Source organism: Lithobates pipiens, unplaced genomic scaffold, assembly GCF_037356315.1.
Source record: "Lithobates pipiens isolate NorthernLeopardFrog02 unplaced genomic scaffold, aLitPip1_a1.2 Scaffold_22, whole genome shotgun sequence".
NCBI lineage: Eukaryota > Metazoa > Chordata > Amphibia > Anura > Ranidae > Lithobates > Lithobates pipiens.
Window position 1 is genome coordinate 239,368,519 of NW_027507784.1, and position 13,678 is coordinate 239,382,196.

Below are 13,678 nucleotides of genomic sequence, written 5' to 3' on the forward strand. Positions count from 1 at the left end.
ATGGAGACACACACACACACAGGGATGGATGGATACACACACACACAGGGATGGATGGATGGATGGAGACACACACACACAGGGATGGATGGATGGATGGATGGAGACACACACACACAGGGATGGATGGATGGATGGATGGAGACACACACAGGGATGGATGGATGGATGGATGGAGACACACACACACAGGGATGGATGGATGGATGGACACACACACACACAGGGATGGATGGACGGACACACAGGGATGGACGGACACACAGGGATGGACGGACACACAGGGATGGACGGACACACACACAGGGATGGACAGGCATGTCTCACCCTCGGCTTATACACGAGTCAATAAGTTTGCCAGTTTTTTTGGGGGTAAATTGGGGGCCTCGGCTTATATTCGGGTCGGCCTATACTCGAGTATATACGGTAATTCCTGCAATAAAACTAGAGTATATGGCAGAGGTTGCAGTGTGGTGGCACCAGCACCAGTGCCTAAGGCCCAATTTTTCTGCCCCTGTTTAACAGGGGCGTTTAAGTACAATTTTTGATGCAATGCTTTGCAGCAGGGCTAATTCCAGCAAAAAAACTAGAGTATATGGAAGAGGTTGCAGTGTGGTGGCACCAGCAGCAGTGCCTAAGGCCAAATTTTTCTGCCCCTGTTTAACAGGGACATGTAATTACAATTCTTGATATAATATTTCACAGGAGGGCCCCTTCCTGTGCCCACCCAGAGTAACGGTGAGGACTTATAGTGTTGTGGCACCAGCACCACAACCACCAAAGGTCAATTTTTCTACCACTGTTCAACAATGGCATGTAATTACAATTCTTGATATACTCGTTCACAGCAGGGCGCTCCAGCGCCCACCAAGAGTCACTTTGAGGGCTTACAATGTTGTGGCAAAACCAACACCTTGTTCCGCCATTTCTGCAGAGCATATAGGGCAGGCCCCTACTTTCAAACATCCAACTTACAAACATCTCCTACTTGCAAACGGAAGGAGACAACAGCAAGTGAGATGAAAAAAGATGGACGACAAAACAAATTATACAGGGGTGATAACCCTTCCCATGTTTTCCAAAAAGCTTAAAAATCGTTTTTTTGACTGGAGCTACACTTTCAAAATGTACCAGTTGAAAATTACAAACAGATTCAACTTAACACAACAAACCTACACAGTCCCTGTCTTGTTTGCACCGCCTGTATACTGCTGTTCTGAGTACATAGGGCCTGGGGGCCACACACATTTCCTTTTTTTAATATGGGTACAGGGTTCCCCTTAATATGCATACAAGACCCAAATAGGCTGGTAATGGGCAGGGAGGGCTACCCATGCCATTTTTCTGAATGATTTTCAACCATATTGCAGGAACCAGATATAACATTAAAACCGCAAGCAGTTTTAAATGGTGTTATTTCCGTTAAATGTCATTTTGTGCAGGGACTGTTCTAAACACGGGAAACACGTGGCACTTCACAGGCATACTACAGACACCCCCCATGCACCATATTTACAGGAATATTTCACTTTTTTTTTCACTTTAATCGTCATTAAAATCAGTGCTCCCACCAAAACGGCCATTTTTAAAAACATTTTAGGCATTGACCCATGTCCCCTGGAGCAGGAGCCAGGTCCCCAAACCCTTTTTAGGACAGTATCTTGCATATTAGCCGTTAAAATTAGCACTTTTCATTTCGAACGTTCGAGTCCCATAGACTTCAATGGGGTTCTAACGTTCATAACGAACGTGGGGTCCGTTCGAAAGTTCTGGTACGAACCGAACCGGGGGGGTGTTCGGCTCATCCCTAGTTGTAAATATGTTATTATCAATTATTGCCAGGTTGCAGATTGACACCATGTTATGGGTGCATTTTTGTATACATGGAATGAACTGTATGTAAACTTGTTTTTACGCATTATTAAATCCTTATTTTCCACCATTTTACTCATTTTTGTCATCCTGAGCTTCATTTAAAGTCCCACTTTCTTCCTTTTTGCGCCACCGCTGCCCCCTGCCGCGGTGAAGCTTTTATTAATATTAGAGCAATACATTTGTCTAAAAATAATATACCTGGCTCCAGCTGGGCACATCCACTTCTTCCAGGATGGTAGGTCCAGGTTGTTCCTTGTCAGCCTCTGCTGGGGTTGAGGGAAGGGTGGAGGGAAGGCTGCACAGAAGGGTAGATAGTGATTCCCTGGGTTCAGTCTGGTTGTCCAGAAACCACAGCCTGGGTACATACACTTGCGCTGCTGATGCTCCTGATCTGAGTGATTTCTGGATCTTATTATGCTCCTTCTTATGCATGTTCCTCAAGATCTCAATTTTCTTTCCAAGAACACAATGGTTGCATTGGGGACCCAGGTCTTCACAAATTCCAAAAGTTTCTCCAGCATTGACCTCCTAGCTTGTTTATTATAATATAAGCTGTGTTTCACCTCCCACAAAAATCTCCCTGTATTTATCTGGTCATGAAACTGGCCATAAATTCTGGGTCTTTAAAGTGACTCATATTTGCTGTAAGGCCACGTACACACGCGCGGACTGTTCGCCCAACTTTGTCCGCTGAACAGTGTTTTGGCGGACAGTCCGCTCGTGTGTGGGCTTTCAGCGGACAGTTTCAGCGGACAGTTTGACGAACAAGGTTTTACGGAATTTCCGAAAAACTGTCCGCTGAAACCTTGTTTCAGCGAACAGTCCGCTCGTGTGTAGGCTTGTTCGTCAAACTAAGTTCCGCGCATGCTCAGAAAGGATTTACACGCCGAAAGTTATAATGCAGTGTATAGGACGTCGTATTTTTCGTCCCGTCGTACGTGCCGTTCACGTCATCGCGCACGGTTTCAGCAAACTGTTTGTCCGTCGTGTGTGGCCATGTCCGTCCATGCTAATTTTGAGCGGACTGTTTGCCGAAACTGTTTGACGGACAAAGTTGGGCGAACAGTCCGCGCGTGTGTACGCGGCCTAAGACAATACACAAGACAAAAACACTAATGTCAGCCTAAACTCTCATAATGGTATCCCAATATAGGCCTCAATCTTGAATCAGTATAGGCCACTGATGTCCCAAGTTAAAATGTTAACTTCGTTAGAACGTTCGTCCTCCTTCCTCCGCACACAGAACGTACATACGACACATGCATGTTAACTCTATATACACTGCGCATTCGTGAAAATCTGCTCACGTCACCCACCCCTGATGTTCTTTCTATAATGTTCCCCACCCCTTCTCTTTGGTGCGCAGTAGGAGTGACATGGTGGAGACAGAGCAGGCGTGCGAGAAGAGCAGTAACCAGGAGGAGGAAAGCTCTGAGGCTGAAACATCCCGAAGGCGAAGATTTAAGGCTTCAAATATGGCATTTCTTGAGATGGTAAAGATGGTGGACATCTTGACGAGGAATGACTATGATGGCAAGAATGGACCGTACACCAACTCGAATGTGAGAAAGGACAAAATCATGATGATATTTGTGAAGAGTCTGCACACAACTTTTGGGGTACGACGGTCAAAGGAGCAAATAAGGAAACACTGGCCAAACCTGAAACTAAGTAATTGTCATGTGTTCCGATTTATTATTATTACTTGCATGCTGCACCCTGTTATTTTCATTACTGTTGTACAGTCTAAAATGGCGACTTTCATGTTCATGGGCACATTAATCGGTTGTAGGAAACATTGTTCGCTCATTAAATACAATGTTTTGGGCAGATATAGGTTAAATACATTTGGTCATGCCTATTTGTCTAAAAATAAGTTTGGGACATTGACGTCTAGATGTGTTTTTAACTAGAATGAAATGCAAGTTTGATTCAGTGTAATGTAAGGAGAGGACACTCAGCAGCAGTTTACACATCTGGACTCGGGAGCACTAGTCTGGGACACAAGAACAAACTTTTGAAGGTGCCCCACACAGGTGCTCCAGTGGATACTTGGGGTGTCTCCATCTGTGAAAATTGACAGAAAGGGGTAAGTATTCCAATTTGGGTAAGGTAAAAAAAAATCAGGTCTTCAGCTTGGAACTCTGCTCAAAACAGACAATTGTACCCCATTTCCCAGCAATGTTTCATATTCATATTTCTGGACTCGAAAATCTGTGTGCTAAGTCTACCTTTTGTTTCATTCTCATAGGGGAGAAAAGACTCGGAGGACACCACTCAGAGGACACCAGGAACCCTCCACATGAGAAAGAAGGGGAACACACCCGAGGATCTGGAGGAATGGGAGGTGGAGGAAGTCAGTGAGATTGTCACCACAACAGGTGAGTGTCTGACACCCCAGCTTGAGGTACTACAATATGTATGCCTGCATATTTATAAATACATGTTTTTACTAAAATTTTTAGGTGATGTGCTGGTTGTTGAAGAGCAAGCTGAACATTTCAAAAGTGCAAGTGCACAAAGGCAAAGGCTAAGGAACAAACTCAATGTTATGGAACAACAAATGAATAACATGATTGATTTTTTGGGTAGAATCTGAATTTCTTCCAAAAGTCACCATTTTCACTATTTGTTGACTTTCCTAAAACTTTTTTTGACATTTTAAAAGCTAAATTTTGAAGATGCACACAGTGTGTTAACATGTGCTATCAGCCATCGGGGATATCAATGTACGTGTTTTGTGGGTGCAACCACTTTCTAGTAAGAGGAAGGGGTTGCACCCCCAAAAAACCTACATTTATCCCCCCCATAATGGGAGAGAGCACATGTTGACATTAGGCATGGATGGGATCAGGGTGGAAATACCCATTTTCACTCCCAAATTGTGTGCATCTTCAAAATGTGGCTTTTACAGGGGTGACATCACCCCAGCTAAAGAAGGCAATATTAAGATATTTTTGACACTATAATGTCTGATATTGTCTTCTGTTTTTCTACGTTGAACTTTGTAAGTTCCAGAGTAAGGATGAGCCGAACACCACCCGGTTCTGTTCGCACCAGAACCTGCAAACAGACCTAAACTTCGTGTGAACTTTAGAACCCTATTAAAGTCTATGGGACTCGAATGTTCAAAATCAAAAGTGCTAATTTTAAAGGCTAATATGCAAGTTATTGTCCTAAAAAGTGTCCTAAAAAGTGTTTGGGGACCTGTGTCCTGCCCTAGGGGACATGTATCAATGCAAAAAAAAGTTTTAAAAATTGCAATTTTTTCGGGAGCAGTGATTTTAATAATGCTTAAAGTGAAACAATAAAAGTGTAATATTCCTTTAAATTTCTTACCTGGGGGTGTCTATAGTATGCCTGTAAAGGGACGCATGTTTCCCGTGCTTAGAACTGTCCCTGCACAAAGTGTCATTTCTGTAGAAAAAAAAAATAATAATTTAAAAGCACTCGTGGCTATAATGAATTGTCGGCTCCCCGTAATACAGATAACAGTCATTGAAAGTCATTGATTAAAAAAAAAGCGTGGGAACCCCGCATCAAATTTTAAAAAAATGACGTGGGGTTCCCCCCAAATATCCATACCAGACCCTTCAGGTCTGGTATGGATTTTAAGGGGAACTCCACGCCAAATGTAAAAAAAAGATGGCGTGGAGTTCCCCCCAAAAATCCATACCAGACCCTTTATCCGAGCGCGCAACCTGGCAGGCCACAGGAAAAGAAGGGGAGTAATTTTTTGTTTACAATGACAATGGGGCTTATTACTAAAGGAAAATCCACTATAAGTGCACTAGGAGAACCTAGGAGACAGCCAAAAACAAACACAAGCAATAAAGAAAATTCAAGATTTTATCAGAAATCTTCTTTTTTTTTTTTATATTTACACATTGTCTGGCATAGCTATGGCCCCCTACCCGTAAAATAATTGACATATTTCTGCTGAACTTCATGGGCACTTTTGGGCAATATGCAGCAGGATAAGATGATGTGGTTGATTTTGTACTCCGCCATATGGATTGCTGTCAGAAACAGGCGGAACCAGATGGCCATTATCCTGAAAGTATTCTCAATGACTCTTCTTGCTCTGGCCAGCCGGTAGTTAAAAAACCCTCCTCTCCAGGGTGAGGGTCCTTTGGGGGAATGGCCTCATCAGGTGCTTGCTTAGACCGAATGCTTCATCAGCAATAAAGACGAACGGGAGTCCTTCCACGTTGTCTGCAACAGGTGGCAATGCTAGGCCACCAGTCTGGTGACGTTGTTAAAACTCCATCTGGGCAAAGACTCCTCCACCCGACATCCGGCCATTCTTCCCCACGTCCACATAAAGGAACTCATATTGTGCCAACAACACCGCCATTAACATTATGCTATTAAAGAAGAAGTAAACCCTGATGGGTGTTACTTCCTCTTTGTTTCCCTGCAAAGGTAAAGCATAATGGGCTACTATGCATCCCATAATAGCCCATTATGTGACACTTACCTGCAGGAGAAGCCCCCAATGTCCCCATCTTCCTCGCTAGTAGCGAGTGTCGATTCTTCACCCCACTTCCTTCCGGGGCCGTGAACTACAGCTCTGTCACTGGCCGGAGTCAGTAAAGTAATTAAAGCTCAACAAGAAAAGAGCCCATCGTGCCCTTCTGGGAGAGATTCGCTTAGTCTCAGACAAGAATGTAAGATTCTTATGACCAGTAAGAATAAGAACAGGCACAGTGGTACCTTCAAGGAGATGTCTCCATTCTTTCAGGGCTAAAAGGATCACCAACAGCTCTCTGTCACCAATCTCATAATTGCACTCAGCAGGTGACAATTTTTTGGAAAAGTAGCCACACTGATGCATAGCGCTCTCAGAGTTAGAACGTTGAGACAGAAGGGTGCCAACTGCAGTCTCTGAAGCATCAACTTTTAGGATAAAAGGCAACATAGGATCATCATGTGCCAACACAGGAGCAGAAACAAATGCCACCTTGAGAGTCTCAAAGGCCTTAATGGACTCCGGAGACCAACTCTGGTCATATCAGTCAGGGGCTTGACAAGAGATGAGAAGTTACAAACTTCCAATAGTAGTTGGCAAAGTCCAGGAAACGCTGCAGAGGATGTAAACCCATGGATCGAGGCCACTGTAGGACTGACGAAAGTTTCTCTGGGTCCATGGAAAAACCAGAAGTGGAAATAACATAGCCCAGGAATGTAACCTGTTCACGATGGAACTCGCACTTCTCCAGTTTACAATAGAGATTGTTCTCTCTTAGTTTCTGATGCACACGACAGACATCTGTGTGGTGGCTCTCCAGGGACTTGGAAAATATGAGGATATCATCGAGATAAACCACCACACACAACTGCAACAAATCTCGGAGGACATCGTTAATAAATTCCTGGAAAACTGCCGGGGAGTTACAAAGGCCAAAAGGCATTACCAGGTATTCATAATGGCCTGTTCTGGTATTAAACGCAGTTTTCCACTCGTCACACTCCTTAATGCGCACGAGATTGTATGCCCCTCTCAAGTCACGTTTCGTGAAAACCGTTGCTCCCTTGAGGCGGTCAAATAACTCTGTAATCAATGGAATCGGGTAGGCATTCTTAATCGTGACGCGATTTAGACCCCTATAATCTATTCAAGGTCTCAGTTCACCTCTCTTCTTTTTCACAAAGAAGAAACCAGCACCAGCAGGAGACGAGGATTTGCGGATGAAACCTCGAGAAAGTGCGTCAGCAACATACTCCTCCATGGCCTTATCCTCCAAGACCGACAAAGGGTAAACCCGGCCACAAGGATGTATGGCACTAGGTTGAAGGTAAATTGTGCAATCATAAGACTGGTGTCGAGGCAAACTACCGGCTTGACCTTTTTCAAAGACATCGCTAAAATCACGGTACTCCTCCGGCAGGGAGGGGAGTGAAGAGGTGCACAGGACCTTGGATACCTTCAGGAAGCATGTCTCACAGCATTGCGGTGACCAGGAGAGAACCTCAGCATGGAGCCAATCAGAAGAGGGGTTGTGCCTCTGTAACCAAGGATAACCAATAACCAGCGGAAACCTGGGTGAGGAAATAACTTGGAATTGGATTATCTCATGGTGAAGAGCCCCTACGGCTGTAAAGCTCTCCCATCAAGAGCCTCTATGGCAAGCGGAGTGTCACGCAGCTGCAGCGGAATCGAGTGCTGCAAAACAAATGCAGCATTAATGAACAGGCCTGCAGCCCAGAGTCGATTAGAGCCTGTATATCGATGGACGACTCAGCCCAAGAAAGGGTGACCGAAACCGTCCCCAGTTATCCTTTTGGATAACTGGGGACGAAACAACGCCACCTAAGGTCTATCCATGACAGGACCTCAAGATTCGGGCGTTCCCTGGAACTCAACTTTGTCAATGCTGCAGCAGTTAGGCCGCGTACACACGCGGGGACTGTTCGGCCAACTTTGTCCGCTGAACAGTGTCCGCCCGTGTGTGGGCTTTCAGCGGACAGTTTCAGCGAACAGTCCGCTGAACAAGGTTTTTCGGAAATTCTGAAAAACTGTCCGCTGAAACTTTGTTTCAGCGAACAGTCCCCTCGTGTGTAGGCTTGTTCGTCAAACTAAGTTCCGCGCATGCTCAGAAAGGATTTACACGCCGAAAGTTATAATGCAGTGTATAGGACGTCGTATTTTTCGTCCCGTCGTACGTGCCGTTCACGTCATCGCGCACGGTTTCAGCAAACTGTTCGTTCGTCGTGTGTGGCCATGTCCGTCCATGCTAATTTTGAGCGGACTGTTTGCTGAAACTGTTTGACGGACAAAGTTGGGCGAACAGTCCCCGCGTGTGTACGCGGCCTTACACATGCAAATGGCTGTCAACGAGTACCTGTGTGAGTATGGCACAACAGGCTCAGGCCAGTTCGGCTTTTTTTTCCACACAAATTGCTGCTCATAAAGGATGCATGCACTGTACTGTCACCATTTGAGGAGGCCACAAGGATGTGACAATGAGCCGTGACAATGCATGCATCAGTGACACAATCTCTGTTGTGGTCCTGCTGAAGTAGACTCTGCATGGCATTATGGACAGGGCACTCAAGGCAGAGCAGTGGTAGGAAGAGGATGACTTCCTTTCCTCTCAAGTCCCACTTTATGCAGACACCACTGTTTTTATGCAGATGTTATGCAGACCACCACCTACACCACAGAACACACAAGAGGAGAGGAGGGAGGAGGACCAGGAGGAGAAGAAGGAGGAGGAGGATTATGGCAGTTTTGGAGGCATTGAAGCAGAGGAAGACATATACGTCAAACCTTAAGAGATGGTTTTCCATCCTCAGCACCACGGGGCTGGGAGGAGGCAATTCCACATACTGAAATCCTCAGTGACCCCAAGGACTTTGCATGGTCTCCCTCAATCTTCAAATCCTGCAAAAAGACCAGAGAATTTGTGGCGTCAAGGAGAAGTAACACTATTGGTTGGTAACCTTCCTTTACCACCATTACAAGGGGAAAGTCTCAGAACTCATCTCATCCTCAGAGAGGGAGCAGAGAATGAAAAATCTTGAGGACACCTTGAAGAGGAGTTTATATAATGCCTTTCCAGACTCTATTAGGTTACAGTCTCATGAAAAGGCTAGTTTTGAGGCCTCTGTTGGTCAAAAGAGGAGCGGTGGAGAAGGAGGCTGCCTCAGTGATGCATTCCAATTTTTTTTAGTCCTCTGCACCAAGAGCTGTCAGTTTCCAAATCCTATCAGCAGCGACTAGATCATATGGTGGGAGATCATCTAGGGGCGTAAACAGACATGGTGAGCATTCTAGTTAATGATCCACTTGGTTACTAGGTCATGAGAATAGACCACTGGCTGAAAACCTGTGCAATTGAGCTCCTGGGCTGCCCTGCATCCAGCGTGTTTTCAGAAAAGGCATTAAGTGCTGCTGGAGGTCGTGTCTGTCCACAGGCTCTGTTGAGCGGCTGACATTTATCAAAGTGAATCAGTCCTGGATTAGCAGCAGTTATCAAGCCCCTGATGCCAATGTCACAGATTAAGTGTTTTTCTGGATCTGAAATCTCTGCAAGACTTTCTACGCTTCCTAGTTTTGTGGGTTTTCGATTTCATCTGGAATACATTTTTTGGTATAGGTTTCATGGGCATCATTAACACTCAAGGACTTATTTTTCTGCACCTGTTTAACAGGTTTATATCATTTCAGTTTTTTACAGCTATGCCAATTCTTGCTTGGATCAAGAGTACCTCTATAGGGTTACGGTGTGAAGGCACCACCAACATCCAAAGCCCAATTTTTCTGCTACTCTTTAACCAGGGCATATCATTTTATTTTTGACAGCAAAGCCCATTCTTGCTTTCATCAAGAGTACCTTTATAGGGTTAAGGTATGAAGGCACCACAAATACCCAAAGCCCAGTTTTTCCACACCTGTTACTTCTATCCAAAGTCTGAAAAACAGACACAAGAACTTATCCCAAAAAAAGCCCTAATCTTGTTCTAAAACCCCTAATCTTTTTCTGAGTGCACTAAAGTGTGGCCTCATCATACAGACTGGCTCCCCAAGCCGCTATTTATAAAACAAATTAAGCTTGCAAGGAAAATTTCTTTTTTTTGCCTTTATAAATGTAGTTCTGAGGTAGGTTCCATACACGGTACAAATGTGCCACTTTACAGGCAGACTAGGGGGACCCCCCCCCCCGGCACTTTTTTTTTGTTTCACTTTAAGCATCAGTAAAACCCTGCTCATTTTAAAAATAGTTTTCTACTATTTTTTATTATTGATACATGTCCTCCAGGGCAGTACCCGGACAGGGAGACAGAGCTTCCTTTGCTGTTATTTTATTACTATATAAAGTAAAAAAACACCAATCATTTGGGTTTTCCTTAGGGCTGTTACTGATTACAATTTTCGTGTTTGATTAATCAATTTTTTTTTAAATCGATTAATCAACGAATTTTGATTAATTATAATGCACATACAGATCCAACTACTTTTAGCTGATCTCCTTGCATTGCAACTCTGCATTAGTCAGTGGTAAATGTGGTATACACTATATCCAATCACCCGACACTAGTTCGTTTCCACAATCCATGGCTTAACTTCACAGTTCACACAAATACGTTTTAAATTCAAACTGTAGCACTGACGTAAGTATTTATTTTTTATTAAACTTTAAGAAAAATGTAGAAAGTTAGTTTAACTTTAATTATAAAACGTATCTAGTATATTGACTGTCAGTCACTTTATAGTAGGCAAGTAGGCATCACTTTAGCCAGTCACGCAGAGTGTTTACATTTTGTTGTTAAAAACGGAGGTTATCTAATTTGCCTACACTTAGCTCACTGAATGATCCCAGTTAACCACATCCATATTTACTATCAATGCCCAGGCTGTCCGGTGACGTCACGGCCATCAACGTTACCGGACTCCTCCCCCCTTCGATAGCAGTTTCTCTTGGGGAAGGGGAAGGCATGCGGTGACGTTGATGTCCATGACGTCACCGGATCTCCGACGGAACTCCCTGAAGAACCGGAAGCTGGCAGAGAGGTGAGTACTGATCAAAAGAATTTTGATCGATCAAAAAAATTGAGGAATTCATCTTTAATTTTCCCAGCCCTAGTTTTCCTAATTTAACATTCTTTTATAATATATTTCCATCTACAATATATTTAAAAAATAGTTGTTCAGGCAAAGATGGGCTTGGCTTAGTTACCCTGAATCCTCAAATGCATTAAATTAGTAGTAATTAGGGATGAGCTTCGTGTTCGAGTCGAATGTACGTTCGACTCGAACATTGGCTGTTCATCCGTTCGGCGAAATCCGAACACTTGGTCCGTTCGCGTCAAAATTCGCGTGGCGCTCACGGCCCACAATGCACTGCGATGGCGCAGTGCATTGCTGGCTCATGATTGGCCAAGCATGCACTGTGACCCTGCATGCTTGGCCAATCGCAGCGCCAGCAACGAGGAGAGCCATGATTGGCCACAGGCAGGATGCCTGTGGCCAATCATAGCTCAGGCTGTGTAGTGCACGCCCCACACTATATAAGGCCGCCATTGAGGCGGCCTCGTGTAGTATGTTGGCATCTGAAGCAGTGGGTGTTCTGTGTACCTTCAACACAGTACACACCGATTGTTTTTGGCTGATTTCCTATCTTGCTGTTGTGTAGTGGTTATTGTCTGTGCCCTGACCGCAGTATACACCAATATATTCACCTCACCTATATAGCTAGTGATCTATCTTTAATAATAGAGCTTGCAGTCAGTAGTGTTAGGAGATAGTGCGTGCTGTCTGCGTGCTCTGTACCCAGTACATACCGCTATAATCCACCTACATAGCTGTTCTCTATTTGAGCCCAATTGCCATCTGCAGGAGTTATTGGAAGTTGTGTGTGCCTCCAGCACAGCACAGTATACATCTGTATATACCCCTTTATCTCTGCTGTTTTCTGGTTATTGTCTGCGTGCCCTGACCGCAGTATACACCGCAATATTCACCTCACCTATATAGCTAGTGATCTATCTTTAATAATAGAGCTTGCAGTCAGTAGTGTTAGGAGATAGTGCGTGCTGTCTGCGTGCTCTGTACCCAGTACATACCACTATAATCCACCTACATAGCTGTTCTCTATTTGAGCCCAATTGCCATCTGCAGGAGTTATTGGAAGTTGTGTGTGCCTCCAGCACAGCACAGTATACATCTGTATATACCCCTTTATCTCTGGTGTTCTATAAAAAAAGGCATCTGCAGGAGTTAGTGGGTGTTGTGTGCCTCCAGCACAATATAAACTACCCAACTGCTGTTTTACCCAACTCCCTTCAGGCCATTACCATGTCTGGAAGGCCAGCAAGGAGAGGCAGACAGGCGCGAGCCGATAAAAGAGGGCAAGCAGGCTCTGTGTCTAGAGACAACAGTGCTGGTCGTGGATGCGGTGCATTGTCATCAGCACGTGGCCATGGGACATGCTTGTCCTTCTTTTCGGCAGCTGGACATGTTGAACCGCAACATGCCAACGACTTGGTAGAGTGGATGACCAAGCCCTCTTCATCCTCCTCATCCTCTCTCACCCAGTCTCAGGGTAGTAGCAAAGCAGCTGCCAACGCATCGTCTTCCCTCCTCTCAATGTCATCATCAGTGACTCCTTCCCTAGACCCACCACGTCCTCCTGACGAGTCTCCTGAACTCTTTGAGCACAGTGTTGGGTACATGCTCCAGGAGGATTCCCAGTGTTTGGTGGGCTCTGATGATGACACTCAGCTAGAGGAAGGCAGTAGCGTGAGCGCAGAGAGAGGGGATGCTCAAGAAGGACAGCAATCTGGCAGTCATGTTCCACAAGCTGCAGCATACTGCCAGGTTTGCTACAGCGATGAAGAGGGAGGGGATGATGAGGGCACTGACTCCACGTGGGTGCCTGGAAGGAGGGAGGAGGAGGAGGAGGAGGAGGCACATGTCCAACGAGGCAGGATGCCCTCCGGGGGCCAGCTTAGGGGCAGCACACCGACTGAATCACACCGCAGAGCTCCGCCTGTGCAGGGCGCTGCCTCTGCGCGTTATTCTAAAAGTTCTTTGGTGTGGGCCTTTTTTGAGATGAGTGCATCAGATCGCACCGCTGCTATTTGCAACATATGTCTCAAGCGTATCTCACGTGGCCAAAACATCAGCCGCTTGGGCACCACATGCTTGACCAGACATATGTTGACCTGCCATGCAGCTCGTTGGCAAGCGTACCTCAAAGACCCACACCAAAGAACAAAGCGGACCTCTCCTTGCTCCTCATCAGCTGGCATCTCCAACCCCACTAGACCTTCAGTCCTCTCTGAAACCTGCTCTGAG

General features: G+C 45.2%; 1 long non-coding RNA gene across 1 annotated transcript in view; it reads left to right on the plus strand.

Moving 5' to 3' along the window:
- Nucleotides 1-3,248: 3,248 nt before the first annotated feature.
- The window catches only part of LOC143925495 (uncharacterized), a 58,081-nt gene continuing 47,651 nt past the window's right edge, over nt 3,249-13,678 (plus strand). Inside the window, exons 1-2 of the long non-coding RNA XR_013262010.1 lie at nt 3,249-3,546; nt 4,127-4,256. This is a non-coding gene — a long non-coding RNA (uncharacterized LOC143925495). The remainder of the gene's footprint in view (nt 3,547-4,126; nt 4,257-13,678) is intronic.